General features: G+C 41.4%; 1 protein-coding gene across 1 annotated transcript in view; it reads left to right on the top strand.

Annotated features, from left to right (window-relative positions):
• Nucleotides 1–3523: 3523 nt before the first annotated feature.
• The window catches only part of LOC126194722 (putative helicase MOV-10), a 348426-nt gene continuing 326063 nt past the window's right edge, over nucleotides 3524–25886 (top strand). The window contains exon 1 of the mRNA XM_049932971.1: nucleotides 3524–3638. The gene's annotated coding sequence lies outside the window, so the exon portion shown is untranslated. The remainder of the gene's footprint in view (nucleotides 3639–25886) is intronic.

The following is a 25886-nucleotide window of genomic DNA, read 5'->3' as shown; positions in this document are numbered from 1 at the left end:
CCAGAAGTGGGGCACTCCTGGTAACTCATTTTTCGCTCTTGCTCTTAAAAATAAGGTAGTTTCCGTAGTCTATTGCGCCTTCGTCTGTTATGCGTGTTTGCCGGCCGCAGTGGTCTCTCGGTTCTAGGCGCTCAGTCCGGAGCCGCGCGACCGCTACGGTCGCAGGTTCGAATCCTGCCTCGGGCATGGATGTGTGTGATGTCCTTAGGTTAGTTAGGTTTAAGTAGTTCTAAGTTCTAGGGGACTGATGACCACAGATGTTAAGTCCCATAGTGCTCAGAGCCATTTGAACCATTTTGTTATGCGTGTTTCCTGCAAGGAAACTATCATTATCTTTTTTTCCGATCTCCAATGTCCGCTGTGCAGTTTTCCTAGGTGGATCAGGGCGTTTATGTTGCAGGTTTCAAGAAATGTAAAAGTTTTGGGTAGAATTTTGACAGAGGACTCCTACTTTCTCTGTTGTCGTGTAAGTCCAGGTTACCTAGAATACGCATTGCTGGTTGTCGTCTGTAGACGTGTGGATTACTCACAAGCTGGGTTGTGGTTGTTATTCCTCCACGAGTCATGTGAGTGTTGCCACATGCAACGGTCTTGAGATCGGGAGATAGAAACTCAAAAAGCAGGAGATAGCAATAGATACTAGACAGTCTATTCTCCATGCTACTGATCCACTATTTTATGTCAATAAATACAACATATACGCAAAACTCACACTAAATTAGGAAATTACTGTTACAGTGGTTTCGCAAATAGTGTATCTATAATTATCGCCCTTTTTACTATGTTTTAGCTTCAATTTCCCACACACATTTGTAGTTTTAAGAATTATTTTCTTTTTCCAAGCTCCAGGTGCACTCATTTCAGCGTTTAACTATCCTGAAAACAAAATACGGGGTGTTCAAAAAGTCTTCTCCGCAGTGACGTATGATTGTTAGCCGCGCGTGCCGTAAGATTGTGGGTCCCATATTTTTCAACCAATCAGTTAACGCACAACGATACTGCAGTGATATTCTGTACCCACTCATAGGAGAACTTGTGTTAAGTGAAATACTGAACGGTTATTTTCAACAAGATGGTGCAACCGCGCATACAGCTCGCGTTTCAATGTCACTGCTTGCTGATGTTTTTGGTGATCGCATAATTTCACAGGGACTTTGGCCTCCACGATCACCTGACCTAACACCACCTGACTTTTTCTTCAGGGGTGCAGCGAAAGCAACTGTCCATAAAAACCGTCCAAAATCCATCGATGAATTGAAAACTGCAATATCCACTTTCACTGCTTCTGTTACAGAAGAAATGTTACAGCTTGTGTTTGGAAACACGATTAGACGAATTGAATTGTGTATTGAACGACAGGGGGGACACTTTCTACATTTAATGTGAAAATTTGTAAGTAAAATTCACTGCGGCATACGGCACGCGCAGGTAACAACCATACGACATTGCGGAGAGACTTTTTGAACACCCCGTATTTCAAACCTTTGCACATTAACTGAAGTGCTGGAAATATACACCGGGTACAAGTAACAGCGAACTGATGCATCTTATCTTTAGCAGCGAAATGCCCTAAACCAATAATTGTTGGCAGCAGGCACCGCTATATCGTATTACACTTCATTCATACCATTCCAGTATCTCAAGGCAGTTGACACCATGTGACACATCTTACCATCGCAACTACTCTGTAGTACTTTGACACCATAGTTTTGCAAGTACGTTGGTTATTATTACCCAAGTTTTTCACAAAATTTTAGCTACAAGAATACATATACCACGTGAAATGCATTACTGTGTTTGAATGAATAACGAAGCGGCTACTGCAGACGTATTTTGACAACATTATATGCAAATAAATGATAACTGTTCTATTTCTAGCTGAGACTGTTATGAGTCATAGCAGTGTACTATAAGAATCTTTCTAGCTTTTCGTAGTCAGGCGTCGGTGGGTTATCGTTTCACAGGCACATATTGTGAACACACAAACAGGGGTTGTAAATAACATCCATGCGAGGAATAAACTCAAAAGTACTTTGACTCAGGACTTGTAACTAATAAGAGAAAAGTCTCTGTGAGGAAGAGTTCAGAGAAGGGATGTCCAAAACTTAATTATATCCCAATAAATAAAGACATTTGCCAAAAAGAATGTTACTTTGAAGGAACAGACACAAATGTGATAAAAACAGAAGATTTCCCGTTTTATTTGCTTTTTAGCTGCAGTGCAGCGCATTTTTTAAAAAACAGGAAATCTCCTGCAAAAACAGTAGATCTGACGACACTGGCCATGGTCGCTTGTAATCTTGTTGGTCCAGTGTTTACACCAGTAAATTAGCAACAGGGATTATTAGTTCACAGACATATGAGGTGTAAGATGTAGGGGATATATGGTGTCCACACTCCACCTGAAACAGTGTTGTGAAGACTGTAGTTTCTAGCGACGATAATATTACTGGTAAATAAAATACTGGTGAGTTGCCATAAAGCCCATTTGCACGAGTGACATTCTTGTCTCAGTCGACTACTTGTGGCGAGTGAATCTACTGCTGTGCATCTACCGTTTTATTCTTGTAGGCCCTACTGAGTCTCGCCTATCACGAATTGTCTTTTTAGTTGACACGTCAGTGACAGAATTGTGTGCGTTGTGAGAGATGTCTGTTCGCAGTTTGGCGAAAGTGAGTTTATGAGGGACAATCATGTATACGAAAATATCGTAATATAGTAACAGCATGCAGGAACAAGCGGAAAGAAATAAAGTTTGAGCAAAATGGACGATAACTTACGTATTTAAAAAACGTCATTAAACATAAAGGTAATACGGAAAGGGTTGAAGGAAAGTGGTATTTGCCGTGCAGAGTCAATATTATACGTCTGTCACTAGGAAGCACAGCGACATAAAGAAAAAAAATAATGTTTTACGCATCTTTCAATCGCGTTGCTAAGCGAAAGATCGCGAAAAGCCAATAGTTTGGATGCGATTGTCACAAATATCTCTTATCTAGTCATACAGTGTCTGACTGTCCAAATAACGTGTTCAAGGTCAGTTGTTTTTTGTAATTGTGGTTTGTTACACAATGACTGTTTCTGTCATTGAACGACGAGAAAGCGAGGAGCGTAGGTAATTGAGTTAATAATCAAATAAAACGACACATTTTGTGATCTGCGCAGATTACAATAGTACGGTTCTGATGTTGTGGGCACCGAAACATGAGTAAAAATTCTCTGTCTCGCAGTTTTTTGGGAGATGTCACCAATGGAATCACGGAAAATACTGCACACAGGGTAACCAACGACAGCTAGCAACGTTTTCTATTTTCCTCCAAGTTTAAAAAATATGTTATTAAGAAGTATACCTAATACGCTAGAGAAAATTTACGAAATAGGTATTAAATACGCAAGGGTATTATATATTTGACAAATCAAGCAAACTTCGTCGTCGTTTATTGAAAACGCTTATGCAGTTCTCGTTGTATAGTTGGTATCTCTGTTCACAAGTTCGAGAGTAGCGTAATATCTTTGTTATCCGCGTGAACATCAACGGAGTCAGTTGCGACGTGAGAGCAGGTGGTGTACGTTTGTGGGTGATGGCATGTGTTGACAGTGTTTTGTGCTGGATCCACTTACTGAAATACAAAAGCACGGTATGTTATAACAATAGCTTTCTTTGACAAGTCAGCCTTTTTAGTACAGATTGTACGTAACGATCATGTGTAGTGAATAGAAAACATTAGTTACGTTTTGCGAATTTCAGCATTGGAATCATTTATGCGTAGTATATGGCTAAATAAGTAGGCATCCGTATAGCGTAGTTAGGTAAATCCACCGGAAAGTCAGAGTTGATAGTTTTATGTTATTTAAACTGTTGTCAAAACATTAAGAGTATCGTTTCCACAAAATAGTGTTGCTTAATGTGTCTGAAATGTTAAATAACACCTGCAGTTATGTGATTGAAGTTTACATTTTTTGTAAATTGAAATTTATTAGTCTCATGATGTACATAATTTGATTCACGTGCAGGAAGCACCCTAAAACTTTGTAGTGAAACTTCGCTGTAAACAGAACAACTGACTATAATACAAACACCCTAATAACTCATTTTAGTCATAGAAAAAAAATCTTGTGTTAAGTGTGATGTCACCCAAATTAAGTCCTGTCACTATGCGGGCCTGTTACCCGATGACGAGCTACTAACTGTCTCGATTTTATGTTTGTATGCGCTTACTGCTGAAGAAAGAATGATTTCGGTGTCAGTTGTACATAAATCTAAAATTACTAAAGTTCTGTCTGCGCGCATCCACACTATTAAAAATATCTTAATGCTTACGTTACTGATCTGGATTACGCATTCTACAAGGTTTGTAATTTAGAAAATAAAATTCAGCTACATAGTACACCCCGTCAATTCTGCAGGCTCGCATTTTTCCTCTCTTCACATATTTCTTGTTCGTAATTGTTTTTGCAATTTGCATATGACTCCAGTGTACATGTTTACAATAGGGAGTTATAGCAGTTTTAAGCATAATTGTGGGCCTTTTTTCCCCTGTAAAATGCCGATTCGCGTTTCATTGTTTAACGAATACCGCAAGTGCAGCATCTCACTGTGTGTAGTACATATGAATAATAGATAATAAAGACAAGGAATGAATTGGATAATTCTCTAAGTTTCTCAGCAAGATTATTCTGAAATGAAGTAAGAAGCACAGATAATATCGAGCGTTAAGAATATGTGAAATATGCTAAAAAATTGAGAAAACAACAGCTAAGATCTTGTCAAAACTCAGATGTACATTCCGTTTGCGTACCAGAAGTGCGTTTGAGAAAGGCCTGAATTTTCTTTCCCTGGACGTGTGAGTTGTTTGACACGGAGCATTGGCTTTGTAGAAGAGTGCAGGAGGAAACTGCCGCAGCATTCTTAAATTGTAGATAACGTGCATAAATCTGAATGGCCGGACGGGTGTTTGAATTGCGCTCTCCCCGAGTAAGCTCACACATCGACTATTTTAGACAATGCCCAATCTCGCTAATTCAATTGGCCACAAATCTGCTATTTAATAACGGGACTGGTAGACAGGAAGGCTCTGTAGCCTCATTAAAACCTCATAGGACGCACAGTATATTCGCATTTTATTTAAAAACTGTAATGGAGAACAATTATTTGGGTGGAGGTGGTCGTTGTCAAAAGGTTGCAGGTGATAGGAAGGAATAATTTCAAAAATTACTGCTGTGGTAAAATACACCACTACTTGAAAGTCCATGGATAATGAGAAAATCTGGCCAGAGATGATCTGAAATATATGGCTATTAGAAGTCAGATAGCTCTAGTTTTTCATCCAGAAAAATTTTATTCTATCATAAAAGTGCACCAGAAGGAGTAGAGAGAATATTTAATCTTTCGCTATTATTTTAATGTGATATTTCTTCGTTGCAGCTGATCTTCCATTCACACTGTTACAAGCAAAAGAAAGGACAATATACAATTCTTTATTTAGTTGTTCATCCATCCATCTGTTGACAAATTTGTGTGGATGTCATCACTATAATATATGTATTATACTACTCACAGCTGTAATAAAGAAGATAAGACAAGAAATTAATGATACAGACTTAGATGTATGTATCATTTATCGCTGAACTATAAAAGAGTAAAGGAACTAAAAGAACCTGATTCACACAACAGAAACAAAACACGAGACTGCTCAGTTAATATACCTTGGTTTTACATTACATGGTACGATTTACAAACTAGATATGTATCATGTTGCTTAAATATACAGCATGCTGTTTATCTACTTTGTTGCTGATCAATTTGATTATTTGTAATAAGTTTTTTATTGCATGTAATCTTTGAGTAAAGACTTTTTTTTCTTTTTTTTATGTTGGTGAATATTTTCAGACCATTTTAGTCACACATTTCCTTTGTGACTTTGATAACTTTTGGCAATTTGTTATACAGGTGACTCCTTAATGGTTTGCCTCTTAGCTTTCTTCATATCCATAAATAAGTACTGGAGACCACAATAACAGGTTTGATGGTTACGTTTTTCGGGATATGTTGCCAGTGGAATCCCAGAAAATACTACACACATGGTGACCAATTACAGCCAGTGGGAAAAAAAGAAACAAACTACATGTTGGTTTATTGAAATGCATGTAATGCTACATTTTTCCATTTTTCTGTACCTTGTGTGTGCAAAGTACATTGTTCTCAGGCATGAACTGTAATACACAGTCGTTAATACTTATATCACACAGCATGCTGTACTAATTCTCTTTCCATATACTCAAACTCATCCCATGTAAATATTATCTTGTTGTATTACTCTCTTCATTTAGAGTAGAAGTTAGTACTATTAGTCTTTATATTCAGAATTACCATGTTGTTTGTTGGCCAGTTGCAGACCACCAAAACCACCCTGTCAGCTTTCCCTTCCCATTATTTCTCGTGCTCTGTCTGTAATATTACACAGCTGTCATCAGTAAATAACACTGCTTCATTTTGCGGTCCACAGTAGGATGTCATTAATCTAAATAAGAAACAGTTTGGGACCAAATGCCTTCCCTTGAGGGACTCAAATGTTCATTTATTTATTTGTCTTTATTCATCAAACATAATTTCACAATGATACAGGATTTGTTAAGGTAATACAACACAAATCAATAAACTGGGAAATACAACACACAGCATACATAACATGCTTTATGAGGATATGTTGTAGGTAGTCTGTGCGGATAAGGCAGGTGGTCAGCTGTAGACTTGACAAAGCATTTGCCATAGTGATCTAGGAACACCCAAATCAGGATGAGTCTCCCCGAATATTAGGCCAGTGTTGTAACAGGTGCACAGCTTCATCCAGTCAGTCCATATTGTATAGTGTTCCTCGATTTACACACAATTTGTTTCAGGTAACTTGCAGTATGAAACACAGTTTCGGTCTTTATTGCCGCAGATACTGAAGGCACCCACTGATGACTCCTGGACTGTTTCTGGTTACTTAGAACGTAAAACATAGTTCCTGTATCTGCTGCTGCACAGACAAAGACACAAACTGCTGACTCTTGGACTGTGAAGGTGCTGCTGTGCACCTTGCATTGGCTCCATTCTCTCAGTGTTGAACTATGTGCTATTGTCTACCTGAAAAACTAAGCCAACACACATTACTATCCTGCATTCTACATCTTGACACGTGATTTCCATATGAAAGTAGTAAACCCTAATCAAATGTTGAAATGCAAAAAGGTGATGTAGTTATCCCCCTTCCTCTAAGTAATTTTAGTGTGTAATGTGCGTATCCTTATGGCTCTTTTCTGCAGTTTAAAAACTGAGTCCATGTTTTGTGCCTGTGATCCCCAGGAGACCCAAAGCTAGGACTTGTGTGCTTGAGGATAGTACATCACAACAAGACATTAGCTGTTACAGTCTGATAACATCCTAAGAGTGTAACATTCTGATGACATTCTTTTTGCCAGTAACTAAGGACATTGTATATTTTCTCAAAAATAAAAGCTTATGTGGATTTGATGGAGTTTTCAATGGAATACTAAAGATTTGTTCCCATATAATAAGCCCTGTGTTGTTTGAAATACATGATGCATTACCAACTCAAGGCATTTCTCCAGAGAGCATGAAATAAGCCATTGTCTCATGCTTGTTTAAGAAAGGTGATAGCAGAGATGTAAGTAACTTCCGACCTGTTTTTCAAAATTATTGAGAAGGTGATGCATTCGAGAGTAGCATCTCAGCTGAGCAACAGTAATGTTCACAGTAACTCAAAATTTGGAATGCCGAGAGTTGCTCCACTGAGAATGCTGTTTGCGTCTCCCTCATCAAATTTTACAAGCATTAAATAACAAAACAGTATTTCCCACATCTCATCGAAGGCATTTGACTGAGTGAATTATAATATTCTCATACATAAACTGAGGTCTTATGGGATTGATTGTATAACCAACCACTAGATAATGCCGTATCTGACCGTAAGACTGCAAAAAGTTTTACACAGTAATTCAACCAATATAGAATGAGGACACTGGGGAGAAATTGCATATGGGGTTTCCCAATGCTCGATCTTAGATCTGCTATTGTTGTTAAATATATAAATTGGTGTAGTACACACAGATGTGCGTAACTCAAAATTGTTGCTATATGTATTCTTGGATCTTCTTCAATATCATCTTCAAAAAGAACTAATGCTGCTCATTGTATATTAGCTGGATTATATATATAAAACAAAGATGATGTGAATTACCAAACAAAAGTGCTGGCAGGTCGATAGACACACAAAATTCAAGCTTTTGCAACCAACGGTTGCTTCATTAGAAAGAGGGAAGGAGAGGGAAAGATGAAAGGATGTGTGTTTTAAGGGAGAGGGTAAGGAGCCATTCCAATCCCGGGAGCGGAAAGACTTACCTTAGGGGGGATACCTGTCACACACACACACACACACACACACACACACACACACACACACACACACACACACATCTATCCGCACATACACAGACACAAGCAGACATTTGCCTTTACAAATGTCTGCTTGTGTCTCTGTGTGTCTCTCTGTGTGTGTGTGTGTGTGTGTGTATGTGTGTGTGGGCGCGCGCGAGTGTGCGAGTGTATACCTGTCCTTTTTTCCCCCTAAGGTAAGTCTTTGCTTCTAGCAAATAACCAGAGCCACTTCCTCATCCCCTCAAACCCAGAACCTTCCACAGAACCACTCCAAAAGTGCCCCACTTGTGACAGGATACTTTCCGGGACTGGATCAGACTCTGAATGTGGCTCTCCAGCAGGGATATGACTTCCTCAAATCCTGCCCTGAAATGAGATCCATCCTTCATGAAATCCTCCCCACTCCACCAAGAGTGTCTTTCCGCCGTCCACCTAACCTTCGTAACCTCTTAGTTCATCCCTATGAAATCCCCAAACCACCTTCCCTACTCTCTGGCTCCTACCCTTGTAACCACCCCCGGTGTAAAACCTGTCCCATGCACCCTCTCACCACCACCACCACCACCACCACCACCACCACCACCTACTCCAGTCCTGTAACCCGGAAGGTGTACACGATCAAAGGCAGAGCCACGCGTGAAAGCACCCACGTGATTTACCAACTGACCTGCCTACACTATGAAGCTTTCTATATGGGAATGACCAGCAACAAACTGTCCATTCGCATGAATGGACACAGGCAGACAGTGTTTGTTGGTAATGAGGATCACCCTGTGGCTAAACATGCTTTGGTGCACGGCCAGCACATCTTGGCACAGTGTTAAACCGTCCGGGTTATCTGGATACTTCCCACCAACACCAACCTGTCAGAACTCCGGAGATGGGAACTTGCCCTTCAGTATATCCTCTCTTCTCGTTATCTGCCAGGCCTCAACCTCCGCTAATTTTAAGTTGCCACCGCTCATACCTCACCTGTCTTTCAACAACATCTTTGCCTCTGTACTTCCGCCTCGTCTGACATCTCTGCCCGAACTCTTTGCCTTTACAAATGTCTGCTTGTGTCTGTGTATGTGCGGATGGATAGTGTGTGTGTGTGCGCGCGCGAGTGTATACCTGTCCTTTTTTCCCCCTAAGGTAAGTCTTTCCGCTCCCGGGATTGGAATGACTCCTTACCCTCTCCCTTAAACCCCACATCCTTTCGTCTTTCCCTCTCCTTCCCTCTTTCCTGATGAAGCAACAATTGGTTGTGAAAGCTTGAATTTTGTGTGTGTTTGTGTGTGTTTGTTTGTGTGTCTATCAACCTGCCAGCGCTTTCGTTTGGTAAGTTGCATCATCTTTGTTTGTGTGTGTGTGTGTGTGTGTGTGTGTGTGTGTGTGTGTGTGTGTGTGTGTGTGTATCAGTCATCCAGCTAATATACAATGAGCAGCATTAGTTCTTTATGAAGATGATATTGAAGATCCAAGAATACATATAGCAACAATAGTGAGTTACGCACATCTGTTTGTACTACACCAATTATAAGTGTAACACATAGTAAGGAAATAATAGCCTGGAAACTTTAAAATTCTTAGGTGTCCATATTGATAGGAATTTAAGCTGCTAAAAGCACATTTTGGAACTCTTAAAACAGCTTAGTTCAGCCACATTTTCAAATAGAATCATTTCAAATCTTGGAGAGGCGCAGATCAGTAAGTTGATGTATTTTGCATATTTTCATTCAGTAATTTTATGGGGTAACTCATCTTTAAGAAAGAAAGGTCTTTGTTGCTCAAAAAACATGGTGTAAGAATATTGTGGTGCTAACCTACGATCACTTGTTGACGTCTGAGTTACACACTTTGACTGCTGCTTCACAATACATTTATTCCCTCCTGAAGTTTATTGTGAACAAACCACTGCTGTTCAAAAGAAACAATGACATACATAATTATATCAAAAGGGAAAATGATGTTCATTACACCAAATTAATGTTTCTTGAACACAAAAGGTGTAAAACTGTTAAAGTTTCTCCTCAACAACCCCTTTGTTCTGTGAATTAATTCTATTATTGTAATCTGTAAAAATTGGTGGCTACTCACATCAGTATGCCTTTTTTTTAAAGTGACAGTGATTGTCATACAAGCATATTTACAAAGTAGTTTGTGATGTGAATATAAAATGATTTATTCCACGTAATTAAGATTTATCATGCAAATGGTTCATGGAACATGAAACTAACTTCATATATTTGTTCCATGCTACCTGACAGTGTTCATCTCTAAACACTTTGTGTGTGTGTCACGCGATCTATAGATTTATCATTAATGTGGCTGAGTTTTTTCCCTCTCTTTATGCTGAAGTACACATGGTTTTTCTTTATGTTTAATGTTAATTTGGTACATACTGACCATTTGTAAACTTGGTTGAGGGTTTCATTTGCTTTCTATAATAGTACTACTAATATTTCATCAGTGGCTATGATGATGCTGTCATCAGCAAAGGGAACTTTTCCTCCGTGTGGTATAGTATCTGGAAAGTAAATGACATTATTAAGAATGGTATTGGACGCAACACACCACATTGAGGAACATCAATGTTTATGTGGTTCTTGAGTGACAGTTGCTCTACCAAAAATTTAGTATCAGCAGAGGCGTGGATTATTCCATCTTTTATGCACTGTTTCCCAGGTAAGACTGGAAGCACTCTTCCGTTATTCCTCTTGTACTTAGCGCTTCCAACTTGTTCAGTAGTATTTCATGGTTAAGTGTCAAAAGCCTTAGACAACCTAAAACGCTTGCAATACAGCCCTCCCTAACAAAAGCTTCAAGTACCACTTTCGTGAACTCTCCAGTGGTATACATTGTACTTCTCCCACTTCGTTAAAGAGGTTTTATGTACTCATATAACTTAAGTATCTGTTTCACAATTGCTTCAGTTTTGAGAATGAAGACAGCAGTGATATTATCCTGTAGTTTTTGTTGCTTTCCGCATTACCTCCTTTTAATAAGGGCATCACTCATGCATGCTTTAGGTATTCTGGGAAAACACGTGAAATAACGGACTCATTTTATTTATTAATGGGGGTTTTATGCCATCTATGTATACCTTCAGAACAGACAGGAACCTTATCCACACCACTGACTACTTACTTTTTAATTTTTATACTGCCTTCCTAAATTCATGCTCTGTTGCAGGAATGATCATCATTGTGCTCACTTTGTAAGTCATTGTGGGTGCATCATATGTTGTAGGAAGATTTTTCTGCAGCTGCCCTGGAATACCAGAGAAATAAACATTTATATAATTTGCTAATTCCTGAGGACTTTCTATTATTCTATCCCTATCTTTGATTTGTATGATGCTATACTTGTTTGCCGTTTCCAGTTTTTTGTTTTATAACTTCCCACAAGGCTTCACTTTTTATTTTCTGTACTATTAATTTGTCATTGAATGAATCCTTTTACTGCATGCAATGCCCTCGTTTTTTTTTTTTTTTTTTTTTTTTTTTTTTTTTTTTTTTTTTTTTTTTTTTACCTGTGACGGTACTCGTGGAACAGTGGACTACTGTTCTGCTTTTGTAAAGAACTAAGACCTTTATAAAACCAACAGTTAATCCACCTATTTTCCGTAGTTGCAGTAGAAATGGCTATTTTTGAAAATATCTCCTCAAAAATTAATTTAAACACTGTGCAGAATTTAGAGTACTTAGCATCTACACTGCTTTCCGTATGCATATCACAGGTTTGATTTGCCAATGCTCAAGAACGAGTATTTATTTTATGATCTGAGAAAGTCCTTTTGTAGGCCTATGATTTAACTGTTTTCACCGAGCTTATCTTTAGCTCTGTTTTATAACAATATTGATCCAAAATCCTAAAATCTCTGACAAATACTTGACAGTTTTCTGTGTCAGTATCCATAAGTACATGATCTCAAATTGAAGCTGAATTTTTGAAACCTTTGAAGCAGTGTTCACCAATTTGGCCATGCCATAAGTATTCAAAATGTTTATGAAGTTGTTGCTAATTCCATCCTCAGCCTGTGTTAATGTTAATGTTTCCATTAGTTTTGTGCCCAAGGCTCTCTAAAGTGCTCCAGATAATTTGTTGAAGAAGGTGTCCACATTACCAATAGGTGAGCAGTAAACATACAGATTGAATAAATTATTATAGGCCTCTAGCTTTGTTACTTAAAAGGCTGCCAATTCAAAATGTTTATCTACGGTAGTTTTGGTCAGATTTTGTCTAGATTTAAAATGTTTTCCAATGATCTTATGGGTACATGATCCCCCACCCTCTAAGGTAGTTCCACAGTAGCAACTTGTACATTTGTATGATTGTAGCACTAAATGCTGCAATTTATTTTTTATACAGCAGCATTCTGTAATCACTCTGTAATGCGTGCTACCGAGCTGCTCCAAGACATCAATTTATGTTCAAGCTAGTATATTTTATTTTTGATGAATTAACAGATAATTCTGGGAAATTTTCTGTGGTGCTTGTGCTCCCCATTAAGGCACATTCTACTTCCCACATACACAGTGTAAAAGTCTTTAAGGTGGTTGAGATACTTTTTAAGAGAGGGTAGCCTGTTTAAAGACCTATTTCTCCTACCCATGACAACAGGTATTTGACCATGTGTGGTCCCACACCCACCCGCTATATTCTCACTAATAAACTCCACCAATCTCCCTTTCCAAAACCTGTTGAGGTGCACACCATGCCAGGGAAGGCCCATTTGCTGATACTCCTCACCAACACCAGCTTGTTGTGCACCCAGCCAGCAGTCATTGGCGCAACCTCCAGTATTGCATTGACAAGTGTTACAGCACTGCCAAGATGATGCTAGTCGTGTTGTCAGAACAGCTGTACCTTGTTCACATTGATGCCACCACTTAAAGCCAATTTCTCTGGTCACCACTTGTTGTATGCCTTGTCCCTGTCTGTTCTTACACCAGGGCCCTAAGCCCCAATCACTTGATCTAGACCAGCACTCGGCTTGAAAATGCTGGTGATCTGATACTCCTCCCCTAATTCCTCCAGTAACTTAGGTCCTCCATCTCCACCATGATTTCTACCTATCAGTAGTACTCTCTTCATCTTAACATTAGTATTATTCCTAATCTTCCTAATCACAGGCAGTCTGCCACACACATTGTATTCCTGAGGCATCTTGAGGCTCCTTTCCCCACAACCCTGTTGCTGGTAGACACAACAAAACTGAAAGACCATTTCCTCACCCTGCTGTCTCTCATATCAACTGCCATTTCCCCAACAACCCCCATTGCTCTTTTCTCATCCTTAGCAACTCCCTCCTAGCTTGACTCAACTGTGCCCGAAGGGCATAAATCTTCCATTCCTGCTCCTTTATTAACCTACTGCTGCTACATATTTTGCAGTTCAGGCAGAGGGCCTCAGTGATCTCCTCAGACCAGGTTTTCCGTGATTTCCCTAAATCATTTCAGGCAAATGCCAGGATGGCTCCTTTGAAAGGGCCCAGCCGATTTCCTTCCCTAACCCGAGCTTACGCTCAGTCTCTAATGATGTCGTTGTCTACGGGACGTTAAACACTAACCACCACCACCATCGAATGGTCCATTCTCTCTGACATGTACTCGAGCGACCATTTATTGCGTGCTATCCATATGCTGACTTCCTACTGCACCTATATGCACACCTAAATGGTAGCTTTGTAAAGCCAACTGGAGGCTTTACTCCTCCCTGGAATTTCCCCATTTGTGACGACCAGGTAGAATATCTTATAACAAACAGTATCCTTACCTCCGCAGAATGCTCAATTCCTTGCATTTCCTCGCAACTATGCCATATCCTGGTCCCTTGATGGACTGAGGTGTGTGTGCAACACAATTCGCATGCAGAGGCATGCTCTCTGCATTTTTCACCATCATCCTATGATGCCAACTGTATTCGGTATAAACACTTGCATGCAAATTGTTGTCGTGTTCTTTGAGATGGCAAAAAGTTAGCTGGATTTCATTTACAGCTTCTTTTAATAGTTCCTCTACTTACTGCGTTGTATGTCTCAAACTCCGAAAGCTCTCTGGGACCTAAGTCCGTTCCCCAATTTCCAGCCGCACTAGCAGATGGCGCCACAGTGGACCCAATTGCTATCTCCAACACCTTGGACTGGAATCAGATTTATCTGCAGCCAGAGACACTGCTCCAGGACCTGATGAGATCCATTATACCATGCTTCTTCATGTGTGCCCTGAAGCGAAAGGTCAGCTCCTCTCTTGTTTCAGTCAGATTTGGTTTGATGGACAGTACCCCACGACTTGGAAGGAGGCAATCTTAATTCCATTCTGGAAACCAGGTAAGGACCATAGCACCCTTAACAGTTATTGGAGTGTCACCCTTACTAGTTGTATGGGTAAGACTTGTGAACGCATGGTCAACAGCTGCCTCATCTCTCTGCTAGAGTCCTGAGGTTACCTGAGTCGCTCCCACTGTGGTTTCAGGCGCTACCATTCCACTCTTAACAACTTAATTCTACTGGAGACGGTGATACAGGAGTCCTTCTTATGCCGAAACCATTTAGTTTGTGTGTTTTTTGACCATGAAAAAGCATATGACATTACTTGATCCTTCACAAACTTCATGAATGAGAACTACGTGGACTCCTGCCACTTCTGATCCAATCATTTCTCGAGGACAGGCGTTTTCGTTATCGCATTGGCGATGCCATATCTGATTGCTATGTTCAGGGGAATGGTGTGCCCCGGAGCAGTGTCCTCAGTTGTCACATTGTTTGCCATTGCTATCAATGGCATTTCCTCTGCAGCCAGGAGCCCTGTCAAATGTTCTTTGTTTGTGGATGACTTTGTAATCTTCTACTCTTCCTCTGATCTTACGATGACAAGGAGGCAGCTACAACTGACCATTAGGAGGCTGGAAACCTGGCCCCAGACAACTGGTTTTAGTTTCTTACCTGAGAAGACTGTGTGTGTGTGTGTGTGTGTGTGTGTGTGTGTGTGTGTGTGTGTGTGTGTCAATTTTAATAGTGCTCAACAGAGTTTTAACCAACCAGAGCTTTCAATGGGGGACCGTATTTGTCTTTTTCAAGACACAGTGTGCCTTTTGGGTTCATTATTTGACCCGAAATGAACATGGCTCCCACACCTGAAAGACCTACGGACAAAGGGTTCCGATTGTTGAACATTTTGAAATGCTTTGGCAGAAAAACATGGGGAGCTGACAGGTCCTGCCTCCTACAGTTTTATAGGGCATTTGTTCGATCACGCTTAGACTATGGCAGCGTGATCTATGGATCGGCCCGTCCTTCCTACCTCCGGATGTTAGATGCTGTCCACCATATGGGCATTTGGTTATCGACTGGAGCCTTTCAGACCAGCCCAATTCAGAACCTGTGTGCAGAGGCTGGTGAACCACCTCTCTGGATTCGGCGACGTATCCTTTTGGCTCCACAGGCGCTGAAAATCTGTGTCACCCCAGTCATTGGCATTTAGTTCAGTGATCCAGCCCACCTTCGAACGACCGTTCAGCATTCGGCCCCAAGCGACCCAGCCATTTGGTATATGTGCTATGGATTGTCTCAAGGATCTGGATCTCTCGGGCATGAAAATACACACCCACTGCTGCTTTGGTGTCTTCAGAAACCCAAAGTGATTTTAAGCTTGACGCAGTACCCGAAAAATTGTACTCCAGATATGGTTTTTAGAATTTTGTTTTCGTCTATTTTAAGTATGTACCATAGTTTTATCGTTATTTATTCAGATTGATCCCAGCAGGGGAATGCTCTCGGTTGTTCTGTGGTTTTTCCCTGATAGGGGTTTTAAAGTACGTCTTCCAGAACACTTTACAAATTATGATGCGGAGTTATATGGCATTCTAATGGGACTGGAGAGGGTTCACAGACATCACCGTATGAGTTTTCTTGTCTGTTCCAACTCTATTAGTGCACTGCAAGCGCTTCACCAAATGTATCCGGTAGACCCGCTGATTCAGCTCATCCACGAGTGCTTACAGCGGCTCCAATGCCGTGGCAAGGTGGTGATCTTTTGCTGGGTACCTGGCCACGTTGGGTAGAGGCTAACAACATGGCTGATAAAGCTGCCAAGGAAGCATGTTGGGATGGCACTTTCCATCAGTGTTCCGTCCCGTTGCATGCCATTACCTCATTTTGTGACAGATGCATCATGCGTCAGTGGGAGACTGAATGGTTGCAGGTGTTGGACAACAAACTGCGGTCGCTCAAACCAACCACGAAAGCTTGGTGGACTGCGTGTCAGCCTCGCCGCTGGAAGGAGGTTTTGCTTACCAGACTGCGCATCGGGCATAGCCCTTTCACACATTGCTTCCTCCTCCGGTGGACTGCGTGTCAGCCTCGCCGCTGGAAGGAGGTTTTGCTTACCAGACTGCGCATCGGGCATAGCCCTTTCACACATTGCTTCCTCCTCCGGGGGGAGGATCTACCTTTCTGTGAAGTTTGTGGCGTGCCGCTTTAAGTTCAGCATGTTGTGGCTACGTGTGTCCTGTATACTGCTATTAGGGCAGCCCTCGGTCTCGCGGGAGATCTCCCCACCGTCCTCGCAGATACCAATACCAGTGTTAATAGAGTGGTGAAATTTTGTGAACTATCAGGCCTCATCCCTAAACTGGTGGGGAAGGGCGGTAAACTTCAGTATGTTATAAACTGCTCTGCATGCGGGGACAGCATTCATACCCACACATGAGATTTCATGTTGACTTTTCATCAGGGCGCTGATGACTGTGATGTCGAGCGCCCCCTCAACCCAACTCATCACCATCATCATCCAACACCTTGGGCCACTATTTTGTGGAGATTTCGAGCTCCACCAACTATCACCCTGCCTTCCTCCATCGGAAACGAGTGGAGGCAGCTCAGGCGATACACATCTCTTCTCAGAATCGTGAGTGCTATGTTCACACTCAGATGTTGCAGAACCTGTCTCTTGTGGGAGAGCACTTTCTCCTTCATACATAGTCGCATCTGGGCAGAGGGCACTTTTCCCAGATGCTGGCATGAAGCCACTGTCATACTCATACCCCATTTCTTTCACCAGCTGTGTTTGCAAGGTGATGGAACGTGTCCTCGGAGACTTTCACGACGGCATACATGAATGAAACATTCTCTAGGATTTTATTCGAATTGACGCGTCTTGAAAACCAAGAATGTTTTATTCAAGGTGATGGAACATTTGATTTATGTCTGGTTGGTATGGTGTCTTGAGTCGTGCAATTTGCTAACCACTGCACGGTGTGGATTTGGTGTGCGCCATTCTGCAGTTGACCATCTCGTCACTTTGTCCACCCATGTTCATGATCATGGATGATTTTCTGCAGAAATCCCAAACTGTGGCCATGTTTTTCAGTTTGGAGAAAGCCTGCAATGCCTGCCGGTGGATAGGTATCCTCAGTATTCCCTACATGTGGGGCTTCCGAGGCTGCATCGTCGGTTTCCTTCAGGAATTTTTAAAAGACTGAATTTTCAAAGTACATGTGGGTCCTGCCTTGTTGGACACCTTTATCCAGGAAAACGGTGTGCCTCGGGTTCCTCTTTGATATTGACACTAATCTTATTATGGCCTGTCTCCTGTCAGGCATCTCCGGTTCCCTTATCGCTGATGATTTTGCCATCTATTGCACTTCTCCACAGACCTGTCTCCTTGAGTGGCACCGTCAACATTGTCTGCATTGTCTTTACTCGTGGAGCATTGTCAATGGCTTTCACTTTTCCACTGACAAAACGATTCATTCGAATTTCTGATGGTGCAATTGGTTTCCTCCACTGTCCTTACATTGTAGGCCTGTTGCACTTCCGTTCATTGAAACTATGAAATTGCTGGGCCTCATGCTCAATCGGAAACTTGGCCGCCTGCTGTACGCAGTCCGACAATGTCCTATGTATCTTCAGCAGTACGCCCTGGGGAGTGGATTGGTCCACTGACCTCCATTTGTACTGCTCCCTTGTCAGTTTGAAACTAGACTATGGGTGTTTCGTTCGTGCACCTGCATGTCTGTCCGTCTTAACACCGTTTCAATACAGTCTGCCATCATGCATTCGTTCGGCCACTGGCACCTTTTGTACTTGCCTGGTTGAGATTCTCTATGCAGGAACTGCTGAACTACTGCTGTCATACCGCCGTAATTTTCTTCTTGACAGATATGCATGCTGTTTGTCTGCCATGTCTGGCCATCCATCATATGCTGCCTCCTTCGATGACTCCTCTGATCGCCAGTATTGGTCACATACCTCTTCTGTTACCTCCTGGAGTTCACTTTCTGCTATTGCTCCAGCAGCTTAATTTCACACTACCTGCCACTTTCCAAATGGTTGTGAAGCCGTCACCACCTTGGCTTCATGTGGCAGCCCATCTTCACCTTGGATTTTATTCACTTCCTAATGATACTACTCCAGCCTTGCTCTATTGCCGTTAAGATTCTCGACCTTCGCATGGAACTTTGCTGTAGTACCTTTGTGTACACTGATGACTCTCTGACTGACCGTGGTGTCAGGTGTGCCTTCATCATTGGCACCGACCATTTTCGGTATTAGCTTCCAGAACACTGCTCAGTATTTACAGTGGAGCTGTAGCCACACAGTACATTCGGCAACACAGGCTTTTCAATTGTGTCATCTGCTCTGACTCTCTCAGTGCCGTTCAGGAGCCTCTCTGTGCCGTGCGCCGTCCATCCCTTAGTGCAAAGTGCCCAGGAAAGGTTTCACTTGCTCACTCTTGATGGAGCCACTGTGATGTTTACGTGGGTTCTGGTCAGATTGGTCTGTCGGGAAATGAGACCACTGACACTGCTGCTAAGGCTGCAATCCTCGTACCTCAGCCTAACTAGTTCTTCCATTGCGTCTGATGATACCTTCGTTGCCGTCTGTCAGCAGGTGGCATCACTTTGGCACCACTGATCCTCCATTCATGGAAACAAGCTCCGGGTAAATAAACCTCTCTGTTGCTTGGACAGCCTCCTCTCGGCGCTCTTGCCACGACACTATAATATTAGCTAGTTTGCTTATTAGGTATTGTCCTTTTAGCCTTGGACATATGTTATGTTAAGTGGTGATCCCCCACCACTTTGTGCTCATAGCCCTCAACCTTTGACAGTTCACCATTTCGTGACAGAATGCCCTTTTTTAACCACTGACATTCTCATTTGTGTTTGCCGTCTGAGTTATCGGCTGTTTTAGCGAACAAGTGGGCTGTCGACCGCATTTTACTTTTTATCCATTGTAGCAATAAGGCGAAGGACATTTAATCTGTAGTTCAGGACCTCCATTGTATCTATGGCATATTTTATGGCCATTTCTCCAAGAGAAAGTCCCTGTTTTTAGCTGTCTTTCATTCCATTGATTGGGTTTAAAGTGAAGTTGCTTTTAATTCGTTTTTTGTCTTCGTGTTCTAAAGTTCTGAGATGGGAACGTATGATGCTAGTTGTTTTTGCGTCCCGAAAACAAACAAAACAAAACAGATTTGAAAACCAAACTTTTTTTTTCACAAAAGTCGGCATTTATTTAAATAATCCATACCTGGTTTTCGTAAGTCACAATTATTTTTTTAAAGAGAAGACAGTGGTGAAATTGGTCTGAAACACTCTACACTTTTTGTATTACCTTTTTGTGTGTGGGAGGAACAAAATTTTACATGCTTTAGATAATCTGGAAAGCAACTGGATATAATTCCCATTTGTAATGTCTGTAAGGAGTGTTTTTATGCTGCTAATCCAGTTTTCTAGCAGACACATTGGAATCTCATCTTGACTCACTCACTCATTCATTCATTTATTCATTCATTCATCCATCCATCCATCCATCCATCTTACGTGGATACTGGAGACACACACACACACACACACACACACACACACACACACACACACACACACATAGCGGTATTTGTGTGTGTAAGCTGCATTTCAGAAGAAGGCCTTCTGGTCAAAAGCTTGTGTGTTTAATAGACTTTGTTGTGCCCATCTGTGACTCAACATTTCTGCTATTTGGTGAGTAGCAAACATCCTTTTCATAATTTTGTCATTATTCCAGCCCATTTTTTTTACATTTTTTGAGTGTATAAGTATGCTTTATCTGGATAGAACACATGGCCAACCATGGCTTTCATGAAGGAATTATCCCAGTGCTTGCTTGAAATAAAATAGGAAAAACAACTGTAAACCTGAATCAGGATGGTTGTACATTGTAAACTCTGTCCTTGAGTATGAGGTCAGTATCTTAATGACTGCACTGCCTCCTTTGGTTGGTTTGTGTTATACAGTGTTGTTTAGTATGAACACAGGTTTGCTCTTCATTGCTGGAAACATCATGGATGCCCAGTGGTGACTATGAAGTCATGAACTTGTTGCTGTGCTCGTTCCACTCCAGCCCATTCAGAAAACTGACTCCTTCAGCATGCCACTACTCCCCATAAATGCCTTCACGTCCTGTCCTCAGTCCACGAGAAAAACAGTCACTGGCTGCCCATAATGAATGAGATGTTGAACCCAGGAGAATGAAAAGTGATTACCATCATGCACTCTGCATCTTGGCGCATGATTTTCTCGCAGAAGCAGTACAGTATTGTAATGTGACAAGGTGCTGTAACTATCCTCTTTTATTATTAACTCCTACTGAGAGTCCTCTAAGTAATCTGTTATTGTATAGTAATCCTTTTTTATCTACTTGGGAAATTTTACAATTTTATTCCCTGATAGAAAATGCTGTTTGGAATTTTTTGTTTATTATTCCTAGCAATTGCGGGTCCAGACTCACTGTTGATCCATCATTATGTACAGAACTATTAGCGAAAAACTTAGTAACGCACAAGAGATTGGTAGATGTATTTGTTGAGGTAAGGATATCCAGTTTTGTAAACAGTGTTCTTTGCAATGAGCTTGGTTACTATGTCTAGTTATTATTCTTATGGCTCTGTTTCATAATCAACAGCAGACATTGGCCGTTACAATCTGATGACACAATCCAAAGAGAAAACATGGTGATGACGTTCTTGTTACCAACATTTTTGTGTGTTCATTCCATGTTGCTTGACAGTCAATATTCCAGAGATGGCTGGTCATCAGTTGCTAATGCGCTACAGCACTCTGTAAATATCACACTACAATTAAGCCAATTCACTTTGAATATGGGTCAAAGTTGCACTAAAATTATGACATTTCTCTTTGAAAGCGTGCTAGTATGCAAATAAAACAGATGAAAATGTGTATCATTGATAACTAGAAACTAGTGTCGAATGCTGAAATAAAGGTCAGCTGCACCACAATCAACTCAGAGAAGGGACGGAGCTGTTTTCCTACTGTGCATCCTCAGGTGTGATGTCATCCCTACCGGCACTAAGAGTTCTACAGGGTGTTTCAAAAATGACCGGTATATTTGAAATGGCAATAAAAACGAAACGAGCAGCGATAGAAATACACCGTTTGTTGCATTATGCTTGGGACAACAGTACATTTTCAGGCAGACAAACTTTCGAAATTACAGTAGTTACAATTTTCAACAACAGATGGCGCTGCAAGTGATGTGAAAGATATAGAAGACAACGCAGTCTGTGGGTGCGCCATTCTGTACGTCGTCTTTCTGCTGTAAGCGTGTGCTGTTCACAACGTGCAAGTGTGCTGTAGACAACATGGTTTATTCCTTAGAACAGAGGATTTTTCTGGTGCTGGAATTCCACCGCCTAGAACACAGTGTTGTTGCAACAAGACGAAGTTTTCAACGGAGGTTTAATGTAACCAAAGGACCGAAAAGCGATACAATAAAGGATCTGTTTGAAAAATTTCAACGGACTGGGAACGTGACGGATGAACATGCTGGAAAGGTAGGGCGACCGCGTACGGCAACCACAGAGGGCAACGTGCAGCTAGTGCAGCAGGTGATCCAACAGCGGCCTCGGGTTTCCGTTCGCCGTGTTGCAGCTGCGGTCCAAATGACGCCAACGTCCACGTATCGTCTCATGCGCCAGAGTCTACACCTCTGTCCATACAAAATTCAAACACGGCAACCCCTCAGCGCCGCTACCATTGCTGCACGAGAGACATTCGCTAACGATATAGTGCACAGGATTGATGACGGCGATATGCATGTGGGCAGCATTTGGTTTACTGACGAAGCTTATTTTTACCTGGACGGCTTCGTCAATAAACAGAACTGGCGCATATGGGGAACCGAAAAGCCCCATGTTGCAGTCCCGTCGTCCCTGCATCCTCAAAAAGTACTGGTCTGGGCCGCCATTTCTTCCAAAGGAATCATTGGCCCATTTTTCAGATCCGAAACGATTACTGCATCACGCTATCTGGACATTCTTCGTGAATTTGTGGCGGTACAAACTGCCTTAGACGACAGTGCGAACACCTCGTGGTTTATGCAAGATGGTGCCCGGCCACATTGCACGGCCAACGTCTTTAATTTCCTGAATGAATATTTCGATGATCGTGTGATTGATTTGGGCTATCCGAAACATACAGGAGGCGGCGTGGATTGGCCTCCCTATTCGCCAGACATGAACCCCTGTGACTTCTTTCTGTGGGGACACTTGAAAGACCAGGTGTACCGCCAGAATCCAGAAACAATTGAACAGCTGAAGCAGTACATCTCATCTGCATGTGAAGCCATTCCGCCAGACACGTTGTCAAAGGTTTCGGGTAATTTCATTCAGAGACTACGCCATATTATTGCTGCACATGGTGGATATGTGGAATATATCGTACTATAGTGTTTCCCAGACCGCAGCGCAATCTGTTGTTGAAAATTGTAACTACTGTAATTTCGAAAGTTTGTCTGCCTGAAAATGTACTGTTGTCCCAAGCATATTGCAACAAACGGTGTATTTCTATCGCTGCTCGTTTAGTTTTTATTGCCGTTTCAAATATACCGGTCATTTTTGAAACACCCTGTATGTTGCTTACAGCGCCAGGTCAATATTTTTGTTTGAAACTGAATGTAGTTTGTTGTGTAACCATATCATATAAAGGGTTTGCGGAGTGGTTGAAGCAATGGAGCTGTGGGTGAGTGGTTAACAACAGTGACTGTTAATTCATTGCCTGGTTTCGACACCTGCTGCTGCCACCAGTATTTTTTTCCCTTTTCCATTTTGTTTTATTCCTTGCAGTGTTGAACGATTAATTACAAAATTTAAATACATTTAAACAGTTTTGCTTGTGTATGTAAAATTTATATGTTCAATTTAGTTAAATTTACTACCATTGTAAGTCAAAAGGCTGTAGATGGTAGTAAAACAAAAATAGTATACGAGCAAATTTAGTATGAAAGTTTTTTTCCATAGTGACTACCACAGAACTGAATTTATTAAAAGAAGTTGGTATTTTCCCCTTTTGCTATATTAATTTTATTTGTTTGTGACTAGTTACAACCTTCCGGGTCATTCTCAAAAGATTTTGTGGTTCTGCAGTAGAATATTACACCTTCAGTATTGAAATTTCAATGTCTTTAAATTTGTGTTTTCTATTTGTTTTGGTTCACAAATCCTGTTAAACCAACAAGACAGCATTTGTGAACCAAAACAAACAGGAAACACAGATTTAAAGATGCTGACATTTCAATATGTAAGGAGTAGTTTTCTCTGCAGAACCACAAAATCATGAGTAATAAATTACACAATTGACATTTTTGACAGTTCTCTTGGCTTCTTCTGTCCCATCATGAAAGTCATACTGCATTGTCATGGCACACTGCATACTCAGTAATGCACCACAAGGAACATCGATTTACAGATTTTACACAGGTACCGCAACACATGGAGGAACTGCGATTGCTCTCCCACCTTGAAGAAATGCTGTTCCATCTGTATGAGCATTACACACTATACCCACAGACAGCTTTCTATTATTAACTACTGAACTATGGTACATTTTTAACTGTCACAATCTTAATTTGTTTGCTAGGTAGATGTAGAGCTGCAGATCACGCTGCTGGAGAGCAGTTTGCTAGTAGAAAGTTCTTTAATTCATTCTGAACTCCCCTAGATTATCTACATGATTATATATGTACCCTTGTATCGGAATCCTTTCCTTACTAAGGATTACCTGTTGAGGTCTTTGTAGAGGCTGTGTCTTATCCTGGTGTCATACAGATGCTTTTTAGCGGTTTTTTGAAATGAGAAATATTGGTAATGACAAAGGACATCGAGTCTGTGTATTGTGAAGTAGTTGTCAAAGTAGTCAGTTTTCTGAAGAGGTCCCTGCAGAATGTTCTTGAAGCAACACCAGATATAATTCTTAAAACAGGTACAAAATTGTGAAGACTTTCATGGCCATTTGTTTATGTATTACCTGTTGGCTTTTGTCTATTATAACCTGCTTCTTTACTCTGAAAATGCTATTCTTGTAATTTGAATTTCCCCAGAAAATTATTCCATTACTGATTAGTGAATGAAAATCTCCAGAATAAACTAGTTTCTTCTTTTTAAATCATGCTAATTGGAACACATAGCTGAATCAAGGTGCTTCATAAATTCTAGGCAGTTGAATTTCCAATTGAGGCTGTGATGTATCTCTAGCCCTAAAAATTAACACTTTCTACTTATTTTGTTTCATTGTTTGAGAAACCTATTTTTATAGCTTGTGAAATCTGTGAGAAGACTAAATGCATGTGCTGAGTCCTGTCAAAATTCCTTTTGCCTTTAACTATCTTTTGATGTTCCAAATATTTCATTGGCTGCCTTTTCAGTAAGGGACTGGTACTATTTAAAATACTATTTATCCCTGCAGGTCTGGGGATAACAATAGGCCTGAGGTATTCACGCCTTTCGTAAGAGGCGACTAAAAGGAGTTTCACATGTTTTGGCCTTTATGTGATGGTCCACTGTAGGGTTCGACCTCCATTCTTCAAAATTTTCCCGAAGAGCGAGCCAATTGGCAAGGGTGCCTTTCATGGTGCATCGTGTCCGTCGTGCATTGAGATCTTTAGCCCACTTTCTCATCGTTGCATTTCAGTCCTGCTCATTCTACATCTCTTGGGTGAGGACACCTTCATGGGTGCATTTTCCACCCTGCACTATGCAGAGTTGCTTTCTGTGTTGATGATGACTGTGGACTTCTTTGCACCTGATATCCGGCACGTTAGCCAGTCTCTTGTGGTGGGGCCGCCATGTACCCTGTTGGTTGTAGTCCCATGACCATACAGGAATCGGTCTGCTGATGCCTGCACCATTAACTCCCCATGTATGCCAAGGTGTAGATGCCCATCCCGCTGGGGCATCAGGATTCCCGGCAATGGCCATCCTGCCAGGTCGCCTTTGCTATGGCTGGGTGGCGCCCTAAGGGAGGCCCATCGTCGGAGTGGGTGGCATCAGGGCAAATGACATGCGATGAAGTGTAGTCCATTATCTCATGCTGGTGGTGAAACACGAGCAGTCTAAGCATTCACGAGCTCTATTCAGTGCCAGAAGAAGACCCCAAATCATTCCCCTCCCTGGCCACACCATGGGAG

The sequence above is a fragment of the Schistocerca nitens genome, chromosome 7, assembly GCF_023898315.1.
Source record: "Schistocerca nitens isolate TAMUIC-IGC-003100 chromosome 7, iqSchNite1.1, whole genome shotgun sequence".
Taxonomy (NCBI): domain Eukaryota; kingdom Metazoa; phylum Arthropoda; class Insecta; order Orthoptera; family Acrididae; genus Schistocerca; species Schistocerca nitens.
The sequence above is the reverse complement of the archived record's forward strand: the minus strand, read 5'-3'. Positions and strand labels throughout refer to the sequence as shown.